Source organism: Hoplias malabaricus, chromosome 4, assembly GCF_029633855.1.
Source record: "Hoplias malabaricus isolate fHopMal1 chromosome 4, fHopMal1.hap1, whole genome shotgun sequence".
NCBI lineage: Eukaryota > Metazoa > Chordata > Actinopteri > Characiformes > Erythrinidae > Hoplias > Hoplias malabaricus.
Genome location: NC_089803.1, coordinates 72,834,402 through 72,846,901, shown reverse-complemented (window position 1 = coordinate 72,846,901; position 12,500 = coordinate 72,834,402). Strand labels below are relative to the sequence as shown.

The 12,500-nt window shown below is 48.3% G+C and overlaps 1 protein-coding gene across 1 annotated transcript in view; it reads left to right on the top strand.

The window, feature by feature from the left end:
- pde3a (phosphodiesterase 3A, cGMP-inhibited) overlaps window positions 1–12,500 on the top strand; it is an 89,104-nt gene that overhangs the window by 45,877 nt on the left and 30,727 nt on the right. The gene's annotated exons all lie outside the window — the stretch shown is intronic.

Genomic DNA, 12,500 nt, shown 5'->3' with positions numbered 1-12,500 from the left:
TCAACTCAAATTTTCTGCTTTTCCACCGGCTAAATCTGGTCCTGCTCCTGGAACCGGGTTCTTGTTTAGTCGCTGTTCTCTTACGGTTCCAGCTAAATGTGAGGTGTAAACCCTGCAGAGCTCTGATTGGCCAGAGACCTGTCAATCACCAGGAAACACAGAGCTCCAGCACAAACTCACCGCTTGTAAAATCTCTGAAGTTACAGCAGCGTTCACATTAGTTTTTAATCCGACTCTCAGCAGCAGCTCGTAACATTCCCCCGAGGGGTTTCTGAAGAGGGGCAGACGCTCCTTGGGTCGGTGGCTGAGGAAAATCAGTGGTGAAAGCTGAATGTACGACAAGGAAAACTGCTCTGTGAGGAACTGGGGGCGGAGCCGTGTTCAGTTCAAACAACAACAACAACAGCAACAACAACACGGTAAAACACAACGAGTAAACAGCGCCTGATTTTACCACCGCATTGTTGTGGTTTTTAAAGTCAGAGGTTTCCGTTAGAGACAGGGTTTGAGGTGTCATTTCATGGGGGAGATGTGGGAGTGGAAAAGCATTGAGCTAAAAGCGATTCTCTGCCACCGATGCTCTGCCAACGAGTAGGTGAAATGTCCGATACATACCATGCACTAATATTCTGCCTAAAATGCCAGAATAACAGACTGTGATTGGTCCTTTTGCTTGTCAGTCAGACTCCTTTTCCTGCAGTAGAAGGTGGGTCTTGCTCCGAACTGAATGGATCCATGCAGTTGTTGTTGTTGTGTGTGGGTGGTTGTGTGTGTGGGTGTGTGTGGGTGTGTGTGTGTGTGTGTGTGTGGGTGGGTGGGTGGTTGTGTGTGTGTGTGTGTGTGTGTGTATGTGTGTGTGTGTGTGTGTGTGTGTGGGTGGGTGGGTGTGTCATGGTGGGGGTGCTACATGGTTTTAGACACAAATTGGATTTTGAATTGTGGGAATATGAAAGATCGCCTGAAGTAATACATCTTTAGATCTAGATTAAAGATGGACATTTTTAGCCTCACAATAAAATGACTAGTAGAAGACCAAAGAAAAGTGAACAAAAATAGCCCACAACTTGTGTGTGTGTGAAGACATTTACAGTTAGTTTAGGGTAAGGGTTGAGGTGAGTGTGAGGGTGAGTGTGAGTGAGGGTGAGAGGGTCAGTGTGAGGGTGAGAGGGTCAGTGTGAGGATCAGAGTGAGTGAGGGTGAGAGGATCAGTGTGAGGGTGAGAAGGTGAGAGGGTCAGCGTGAGGATCAGAGTGAGTGAGGGTGAGAGAATCAGTGTGAGGGTGAGAGGGTCAGTGTGAGGATCAGAGTGAGTGAGGGTGAGAGAATCAGTGTGAGGTTGAGAGGGTCAGTGTGAGGATCAGAGTGAGTGAGGGTGAGAGGGTCAGTGTGAGGATCAGAGTGAGGGTGACTGAGGGTGAGAGGGTCAGCGTGAGGATGAGAGTGAGTGAGGGTGAGAGGGTCAGTGTGAGGATGAGAGTGAGTTAGGGTGAGAGGGTCAGCGTGAGGATCAGAGTGAGTGAGGGTGAGAGGGTCAGTGTGAGTGAGAGTGAGAGGGTCAGTGTGAGGATCAGAGTGAGTGAGGGTGAGAGAATCAGTGTGAGGTTGAGAGGGTCAGTGTGAGGATCAGAGTGAGTGAGGGTGAGAGGGTCAGTGTGAGGATCAGAGTGAGTGAGGGTGAGAGGGTCAGTGTGAGGGTGAGAAGGTGAGAGGGTCAGTGTGAGGGTGACTGAGGGTGAGAGGGTCAGCGTGAGGATGAGAGTGAGTGAGGGTGAGAGGGTCAGTGTGAGGGTGAGAGGGTCAGTGTGAGGATCAGAGTGAGTGAGGGTGAGAGAATCAGTGTGAGGGTGAGAGGGTCAGTGTGAGGATCAGAGTGAGTGAGGGTGAGAGAATCAGTGTGAGGTTGAGAGGGTCAGTGTGAGGATCAGAGTGAGTGAGGGTGAGAGGGTCAGTGTGAGGATCAGAGTGAGTGAGGGTGAGAGGGTCAGTGTGAGGGTGAGAAGGTGAGAGGGTCAGTGTGAGGGTGACTGAGGGTGAGAGGGTCAGCGTGAGGATGAGAGTGAGTGAGGGTGAGAGGGTCAGTGTGAGGATGAGAGTGAGTGAGGGTGAGAGAATCAGTGTGAGGGTGAGAGGGTGAGATGGTCAGTGTGAGGGTGAGAGAATCAGTGTGAGAGTGAGAGGGTGAGAGGGTCAGTGTGAGGATCAGAGTGAGTGAGGGTGAGAGGGTCAGTGCGAGGGTGAGAGGCTCAGTGTGAGGATGAGAGTGAATGAGGGTGAGAGGGTCAGTTTAAGGATGAGAGTGAGTGAGGGTGAGAGGGTCAGTGTAAGGATGAGAGTGAGTGAGGGTGAGAGGGTCAGTGTGAGGATGAGAGTGAGTGAGGGTGAGAGAATCAGTGTGAGGATGAGAGTGAGTGAGAAGGTGAGAGGGTCAGTGTGAGGATGAGAGTGAGTGAGGGTGAGAGGGTCAGTGTGAGGATCAGAGTGAGGGTGACTGAGGGTGAGAGGGTCAGCGTGAGGATGAGAGTGAGTGAGGGTGAGAGGGTCAGTGTGAGGATGAGAGTGAGTTAGGGTGAGAGGGTCAGCGTGAGGATCAGAGTGAGTGAGGGTGAGAGGGTCAGTGTGAGTGAGAGTGAGAGGGTCAGTGTGAGGATCAGAGTGAGTGAGGGTGAGAGAATCAGTGTGAGGTTGAGAGGGTCAGTGTGAGGATCAGAGTGAGTGAGGGTGAGAGGGTCAGTGTGAGGATCAGAGTGAGTGAGGGTGAGAGGGTCAGTGTGAGGGTGAGAAGGTGAGAGGGTCAGTGTGAGGGTGACTGAGGGTGAGAGGGTCAGCGTGAGGATGAGAGTGAGTGAGGGTGAGAGGGTCAGTGTGAGGGTGAGAGGGTCAGTGTGAGGATCAGAGTGAGTGAGGGTGAGAGAATCAGTGTGAGGGTGAGAGGGTCAGTGTGAGGATCAGAGTGAGTGAGGGTGAGAGAATCAGTGTGAGGTTGAGAGGGTCAGTGTGAGGATCAGAGTGAGTGAGGGTGAGAGGGTCAGTGTGAGGATCAGAGTGAGTGAGGGTGAGAGGGTCAGTGTGAGGGTGAGAAGGTGAGAGGGTCAGTGTGAGGGTGACTGAGGGTGAGAGGGTCAGCGTGAGGATGAGAGTGAGTGAGGGTGAGAGGGTCAGTGTGAGGATGAGAGTGAGTGAGGGTGAGAGAATCAGTGTGAGGGTGAGAGGGTGAGATGGTCAGTGTGAGGGTGAGAGAATCAGTGTGAGAGTGAGAGGGTGAGAGGGTCAGTGTGAGGATCAGAGTGAGTGAGGGTGAGAGGGTCAGTGCGAGGGTGAGAGGCTCAGTGTGAGGATGAGAGTGAATGAGGGTGAGAGGGTCAGTTTAAGGATGAGAGTGAGTGAGGGTGAGAGGGTCAGTGTAAGGATGAGAGTGAGTGAGGGTGAGAGGGTCAGTGTGAGGATGAGAGTGAGTGAGGGTGAGAGAATCAGTGTGAGGATGAGAGTGAGTGAGAAGGTGAGAGGGTCAGTGTGAGGATGAGAGTGAGTGAGGGTGAGAGGGTCAGTGTGAGGATGAGAGTGAGTGAGGGTGAGAGAATCAGTGTGAGGGTGAGAGGGTGAGATGGTCAGTGTGAGGGTGAGAGAATCAGTGTGAGAGTGAGAGGGTGAGAGGGTCAGTGTGAGGATCAGAGTGAGTGAGGGTGAGAGGGTCAGTGTGAGGATGAGAGTGAGTGAGGGTGAGAGGGTCAGTGTGAGGATGAGAGTGAGTGAGGGTGAGAGAATCAGTGTGAGGGTGAGAGGGTCAGTGTGAGGATGAGAGTGAGTCAGGGTGAGAGGGTCAGTGTGAGGGTGAGAGAGTCAGTGTGAGGATGAGAGTGAGTGAGGGTGAGAGGGTCAGTGTGAGGATGAGAGTGAGTGAGGGTGAGAGAATCAGTGTGAAGGTGAGAGGGTGAGAGGGTCAGTGTGAGGGTGAGAGGGTCAGTGTGAGGATCAGAGTGAGTGAGGGTAAGAGGGTCAGTGTGAGGATGAGAGTGAGTGAGGGTGAGAGGATCAGTGTGAGGGTGAGAAGGTGAGAGGGTCAGTGTGAGGGTGAGTGAGGGTGAGAGGGTCAGTGTGAGGATGAGAGTGAGTGAGGGTGAGAGGGTCAGTGTGAGTGAGGGTGAGAGGGTCAGTGTGAGGATGAGAGTGAGTGAGGGTGAGAGAATCAGTGTGAGGGTGAGAGGGTGAGAGGGTCAGTATGAAGGTGAGAGGGTCAGTGTGAGGATCAGAGTGAGTGAGGGTGAGAGGGTCAGTGTGAGGATCAGAGTGAGTGAGGGTGAGAAGGTCAGTGTGAGGATCAGAGTGAGTGAGGTTGAGAGGGTCAGTGTGAGGATGAGAGTGAGTGAGGGTGAGAGGATCAGTGTGAAGGTGAGAGGGTCAGTGTTAGGGTGAGTGAGGGTGAGAGGGTCAGTGTGAGGATGAGAGTGAGTGAGGGTGAGAGGATCAGTGTGAAGGTGAGAGGGTCAGCGTGAGGATGAGAGTGAGTGAGGGTGAGAGGGTCAGCGTGAGGATGAGAGTGAGTGAGGGTGAGAGGGTCAGTGTGAGGATGAGAGTGAGTGAGGGTGAGAGGATCAGTGTGAGGGTGAGAGGGTCAGTGTGAGGATGAGAGTGAGTGAGGGTGAGAGGATCAGTGTGAGGGTGAGAGAGGGTGAGAGGGTCAGTGTGAGTGTGAGTGAGGGTGAGAGGGTCAGTGTGAGGATGAGAGTGAGTGAGGGTGATTGAGGGTGAGGGTGAGAGGGTCAGTGTGAGGATGAGAGTGAGTGAGAGTGTGAGGTGAAGGTGAATGAGAGTGAGTGAGGGTGAGGATGAGAGTGAGTGAGAGTGTGAAGTGAGGGTGAGAGGGTCAGTGTGAGGATGAGGGTGAGTGAGTGTGAGGGTGGGAGTGTCAGTGTGAGGGTGAGTGAGTGTGAGCATGAGAGGGTCAATGTGAGGTGACAAAATCCCTTAGGGGTTATAGAGCATTAAATTCAAATTAAGTAAAGGGGACGTCACTGATTCGGGGAAATGCAGTTCTCGCTTTGTTTACATTCAGAACCTCCGCATTTTTTAATGTGGAACAGTGTGTTTGAGAATAATGACAACCTTTTAAGGTGGAGCGGTGTGTGTGACTCAGAAGCGACTGTATATTTTAAGGTGGAGCGGTGTGTGTAAGTAAGAAGCGACTGTATCTTTTAAGGTGGAGCGGTGTGTGTGAGTAAGAAGCGACTGTATCTTTTAATGTGGAGCGGTGTGTGTGAGTAAGAAGTGACTGTATCTTTTAAGGTGGAGCTGTGTGTGTGAGTAAGAAGTGACTGTATCTTTTAAGGTAGAACGGCATGTGTGAGTAAGAAGCGACTGTATCTTTTAAGGTGGAGTGGTGTGTGTGAGTAAGAAGCGACTGTATCTTTTAAGGTGGAGTGGTGCGTGTGAGTAAGAAGCGACTGTATCTTTTAATGTGGAGTGGTGTGTGTGAGTAAGAAGCGACTGTATCTTTTAAGTTGGAGCTGTGTGTGTGAGTAAGAAGCGACTGTATCTTTTAAGGTGGACTGGTGTGTGTGAGTAAGAAGCGACTGTATCTTTTAAGGTGGAGTGGTGTGTGTGAGTAAGAAGCGACTGTATCTTTTAAGGTGGACTGGTGTGTGTGAGTAAGAAGCGACTGTATCTTTTAAGGTGGAGTGGTGTGTGTGAGTAAGAAGCGACTATATCTTTTAAGTTGGAGCTGTGTGTGTGAGTAAGAAGCGACTGTATCTTTTAAGGTGGACTGGTGTGTGTGAGTAAGAAGCGACTGTATCTTTTAAGGTGGAGCGGTGTGTGTGAGTAAGATGCGACTGTATCTTTTAAGGTGGAGCGGTGTGTGTGAGTAAGAAGCGACTGTATCTTTTAAGGTGGAGCGGTGTGTGTGAGTAAGAAGTGACTGTATCTTTTAAGGTGGAGCGGTGTGTGTGAGTAAGAAGCGACTGTATCTTGTTGGTGTCTGAAGTGTAAATCGTCTGTAAGTGTTTATTCACTGTTTGAATTCCCACAGAAACTCATGTGTAACTCGAGCTGTTTAGTTTTGTAGCACTTTCGCTCTGTGTTTACTTTCATGCAGTTAGCGCTCTCCTGAATTTAGAGTCAGTTCCACCTTAAGTAACGTAACTGTAACCGCACAAATAAGTCAGTGTTACCCCCCTATGGAGCAGGGATAGAGCAACATCCTCATCTCGGTTGGTGCTTTTCAGCGTTTGGAGTCTCTCCGTTGTCTAAAAACCTCCAGATGGCGTTTCTCTGCCGTGAGCAGAGAGAGAGAAAGACTAGCACCGGACCCAGACACTTTGTTTTTTTACCCATTTACAGACATTGGGGCTTCGTAAACACATTAGAGCGGTTTCCAGAGCAGCACATGGAGAGGAGACACACGCAGAGCTTTATACACAGGGGTTATTGAATAAAATTGTGAATGTTGCCTTTAAAGTGCACTTACAGCAAAGTGAAACAAATGCATATTACATCAGCCAGCAGCTGAACACAAGACCTCTGCCTCCTATTCCTCCGACTAGGAAAGTTTGGGTTGTTTTGGTGGGTCCAGCTGGGGGCGCTGTCACTGTGTTCTGTGTAGATCCTAATGCCTGAGTGCAGTGAGGGGGACACTGTACTGAATAAACAGCGCTCGGTGTGACGCAGATGTCCTAAATCTGCCCCTGTGGTCCCTCGCTCTGTCCTCCTGACCGTCCCCATCTGCAATAAACTGATCTGTCCCTCCCTCTCGTCTCCTCTCGTCCTATTCGCTGGTGTGTGGTGAGGGGCCTGGAGCAGAGCAGCTGCGGGAGTATCGTCCAGGGGAGGGTGGACACCAGTGGTGGAGGTGGACAGGGTCAGTACAGGATCCTAGTAAAAGAGAATCAGAATTAAAGCATGATACAGAATGCAGTATCGAGCAGAAGCTCTGCTGTTAATGACAGTGGATAAAGATGGACACCATCCACACAGCAGTGAAAAGCAACGTCAGGAACCAGCCACTGAAACTGAGTTATGAGCAAACGTCATCGAATAGAATGGAACAGGTACCGACACAAGTGTGTGGAGAGTCCCTGGAGTCTCTCTCTCTCTTTCTCGCTCTCGCTCTCTCTCTCTCTCTCTCTCTCTCTCTCTCTTTCAGTCTGTATCTCTCTGCCTCTTTCTCTCTCTCTCTCACACACGCACACACACACACACACACACACACACACACACACAGGTTTTATCTCTACTCTGTCGTGTTTCACTCTGTCCCTTTCACTCCCTTTCTCCTACTCCCCTGTGCCTCAGTTCTCTGACTTTAATACTCTCTCTCTCTCTCTCTCTCTCTCTCTCTCGCGCTCTCTCTCTCTCTCTCTCTCTCGCTCTCTCTCTCTCTCTCTCTCTCTCTCTCTCTCTCTCTCTCTCTATCTCTCTCTCTCTCTCTCTCTCTCTCCGGACTCCATCTATCTTCAGATGCTCCCTCAGCAGGAATGGGACCATAAGAGAGGTGGCCGTGGTTCTCAGGTGAGTTCCGGTGTGTTCCTGCTGCCCACAGTAACAGTGTGCAGTTTAAACTGGATAAAGTAAGCCAATGTGCTAAAGGTTAATTTTGTGCAGGTTTGGGAACGCAGGCTGAGATTTTATTACTCCTCCTCGTGATTGGATTTACTAAGTCACATGGTGTAGGATCTAAGAGCTTGCTGTTGAAGAAAAGAGTGAGGGAGAAACATGGCTGTGTTCCAAATGACGTACTACACACTACTCGCTTCCTCACTGTGGGCAGAAATGATGTGATCAGTCGCCAAATACTGCATCCCATAATAGTGTGTGATCAGTCCTAGTTTTCATTATTAAATATTTAATCTGAGTATATACTGCTGGTATTGCCCCGTTTCATTTGACAATGAATGCCGTATTTTAAAAAAGACCACTGTTAATTAATTTATTACAGGAACAATGTAAACAACAACAACAATTTTACTCCGTCTTTCTTCATATTATTCTTCATGCTTAGTCATTATTATTATGATTATTATTATTGTTATTATTATTATTATTACACACATAAGGTAAACACAGACGCTGAAGTAACTTTACCGCTCTCCTCTTGTTCTAAAGGAGGGAGTTTGTGAATCTTCTCCTCAGTGGATCTTCCTCTGGTTCTGGACCTTGTCTGCGTTTGCACTCGTGCACTTCGTGTCGTCTTGTGTGAGTTGTTCTATGTAGCAGCGGGGTCCTGGAGGAACACTGGTCTGTTTCACTGTGTTCTGTGAACTCTGTGGATGGTTGAAATGACTATAACTTTCACTTGATGTGACTTGAGTGAGCCTTGGTTCCTCTCAGTAAATGTTTCCCAGAGTTACGGCAAAGACCCAGAGCTGCTTTTTGGAAATGAAAGTTGTTAAAATGCCCAGAAAATAACGTAGAATTGAGTTGAATAGAACTGGAGAAGCTTGAGGAACACGTGCTGACTCCTGGCTTCAATCATATTGATTTAAATCATTAGCCACTTGAGAAACGCTGGGTAATCAGCGAGGAATTAAGAGGGAGGAGGTAACACAAGCCAGAGCTTACAGAGGGAGTTAAACTGAAGCTGAGAAGGCAGCTGTTCCTCACTGTGGGACACAGTAGTGCAGAGTCTAACAGAGTTAAACTGAGTCACAGAGTAAAGTACGGAGTGTGTGGAGGGACATGAGACAGTGCAGGTGCAGTAGGAGTCTGGAGTGTGTCTGTAACTGCAGATCAGCCAAAACATTAACACAGCCCTCTCATTTCAACACTCACTGTCCATATTCTCTGATCCACGGTCCACTCCAGTCCCTCTGTATTCCACCTGTGGCTCTGCATTACCCCCCTTTCCCTGTGTCCACTCTCTGTCCACTCTGTGAGACACTCCTCCCTCGTTGGTCCACCTTGTAGATGTAGAGTCAGAGACAGTAGCTCATCTGTCGCTGCACAGTGTGTGTCGCTCGTCCTCTAGTCCTTCATCAGTGACACAGGACGCTGTCGGCTGGATGTTTTTGGTCGTTGGACTGTTCTCAGTCCAGACACTGAGGGGTTTAAAAACTCCAGCAGCACTGCTGTGTCTGATCCACTCTACACCAGCACAACACACACTAACACACCACCACCACGTCAGTGTCACTGCAGCGCTGAGAATGATCCACCACCACATCACACCTGCTCTGTGGGGGTAATAAAGTATGCAGAGCAACAGAGAGACTGGTGTGGACAGTGGAGATGAGTGAGTGGATAGTGATGTTTTCACTGATTGTGTCTTTGAAGATAATGGTAAATGTTGATTTAGGGCAGTAACACTGTGTGTGTGTGTGTGTGTGTGTGTGTGTGTGTGTGTGTGCATGTCTGTAATGTTGTGAACAGTCTATAAATGGGGTCTTACACATGTAAAGTTTCCTGGCAGAAGCTCTGTTTTACAGCCATTGATTTGTGCGGACACGTTTCCCCTGAGGGTCCAGTGCTAATGTATGCAGAGTCTTCACAAAGAGAGAAATGGCTTTCTCCTCAAAGAAACACTGTTCCCGTTCACACCTGCCTTTAACATGTGTCTGAGTGTCTGAGTGATCTGTACACACAAACACATGAACCTGAGCGGATAAGTCATATCTGTCTGAGGTCAGAGCACGCTGGTGTCCGTCTGGTGACTGCCCTGGTGTGAAATCTCCACTCAAACAGCCCCTCACTCCCTCTACAGTGAACTACATCAGTCACAAACTACACTGTACACACACAGCTCCTCGCTCCCTCTACAGTGAACTACATCAGTCACAAACTACACTGTACACACACAGCTCCTCTCTCCCTCTACAGCAAACTACATCAGTCACAAACTACACTGTACACACACAGCTCCTCGCTCCTTCTACAGTGAACTACATCAGTCACAAACTACACTGTACACACACAGCTCCTCTCTCCCTCTACAGTGAACTACATCAGTCACAAACTACACTGTACACACACAGCTCCTCTCTCCCTCTACAATGAACTACATCAGTCACAAACTACACTGTACACACACAGCTCCTCTCTCCTTCTACAGTGAACTACATCAGTCACAAACTACACTGTACACACACAGCTCCTCACTCCCTCTACAGTGAACTACATCAGTCACAAACTACACTGTACACACACAGCTCCTCGCTCCTTCTACAGTGAACTACATCAGTCATAAACTACACTGTACACACACAGCTCCTCGCTCCCTCTACAGTGAACTACATCAGTCACAAACTACACTGTACACACACAGCTCCTCTCTCCCTCTACAATGAACTACATCAGTCATAAACTACACTGTACACACACAGCTCCTCTCTCCTTCTACAGTGAACTACATCAGTCACAAACTACACTGTACACACACAGCTCCTCACTCCCTCTACAGTGAACTACATCAGTCACAAACTACACTGTACACACACAGCTCCTCGCTCCCTCTACAGTGAACTACATCAGTCATAAACTACACTGTACACACACAGCTCCTCGCTCCCTCTACAGTGAACTACATCAGTCATAAACTACACTGTACACACACAGCTCCTCGCTCCCTCTACAGTGAACTACATCAGTCATAAACTACACTGTACACACACAGCTCCTCGCTCCCTCTACAGTGAACTACATCAGTCATAAACTACACTGTACACACACAGACAGCACTAGAGTTCAGATTCACACAGATGAATAAATATAAATGATGTGTGTTTACATCTAGATTCAGTTGTTTCAGGACGTGTGAAGTGCACTACAGAGGGAGGATGGAGTGATTTGGGATTAAACCTCTGTTTCTCTCAGGCTTCGTGATGTTATGGTGTTTCTCTTTAAGACGTACTTAGGCCCCCTGCTGCACTGATGTGATAATGCAGTCATTTTTGTATTCCTCTGGACGGAGATAGTTTTAAAATCAGAAGGAGGATTATCTCAGTGTCTAAAAATATCCGGATGTGTCCGAATATCCATGTGGACGAGGCCGTAAACATGGACCTCAGTGATAGACATTTGTTTTTCGTTGTATTTACTTGTTTATTTCTACAGATAAAGCATCATTAGTCAGCAGATGTTCTTTTGTTTTTGTTTGTGGTGTAATGTGCAGTCCTGTTATCAGACTGTGGCTTCATCCTCTCATCCGTCATCCTTCAGCCCTGTTTGTGATGGATCAGGATGAACAGATCAATAGCAGATAACTCTATATACACACACACACACACACACGCGGACACACGGACACATACAGAGTATCACATACCCGTGACTCAGAGCCATTAGCTGACGAGAGAATCCATTTGTGGCAGGTAATAGGTGAACGGGGCTATCGCTGGGAGGTCATAAAGCAGGGGTGAAGAAGGAGATAATGTGTTTTGTTCAGGATCAGGTGGCAGCACTGGATTAAAGCAACAACTTTCACTATTTCATCAGACACTGTCCTCTAAACACACACTCACACAAAATCAACAAGTGTTGACCAAAGTGCTGTCCGACAAAACATTAGCCCCTTTCACATCTGCGCGGTGATCCCGAAATATTCCAGAGTTTTCCCGGAGGAACATTCGCCCCAGACTCTATCCTCCTCATGCTGTAAAGGAGTAAAGACTCCAGGTGAAGTCAGAGTCAGCGATGTTCCGGAGTTTCTCCTGCACACGCTGCACAGGCTCCGCCCCCACGCCTAAAGCACGCGTTTGAATGACCGCTCCGGGAACGTCTCTGGACCCGACACGCCAGAGTTTCTTAACCCCTTCAACCTAGACTTAGGGACCACCAGAGGAAGCTGATCAGATCTGACCTTAAAGTTCAGAGAGGGGACAGCAGCCCGTCCATTCAGAGACTTACAAACAAACAATAACTTTAAAATCAATCCCAAAACATGCAGGAAGCTGGTGGAGGGAAGCCAGAATGGGACAAATACGTCGCTTGTGAGTTCTTGTTAATAGATAAGGTGCAGAGTTTCAGACTCCAACTGTAACCTTGAGACATAAAGGGCATCGCAGTTAAACTTTTCAAAATCTTTAAACCACCATTACCTCAGTTTTTAACGAAATACACAAACTGGTACCTACAACACACACTGAATATGAGGGATCCAGTGTATAATGTGTGTTTATGGAGGATCCTTGCCTTTCTTTAACAGGCAGAAATATAGCACTGTGTAAGAGTTTAAGACTCCAGATAAAATGAGATTTAAAAAGCTGTTGTTATTATTATTATCATTGGGTACTTTAGCTCAACTGGGTCCTTCTTTGGACATGGTTTTCACGTCTTTAAACACTTTTGCAAGGAGATGCTTTCTTTATTTTTTTTATTTGTTGATCCAAACCCCACAAACCCCACAGCAGCATCCTCCCAATGTCTAAACAGCCCTGTTCCTTTAAATGATAATGAGCCGCTCTCTGTTCACCCCGACCCCGAGCGCACAGCAGTGAGGAGCGAGGAGCAGAAGCTCTGGTTTTTAGCCGTTTTCACTCTGTTCTCTTTCTTCTCCGTTGTTGTAGGTCTTTTTTAAC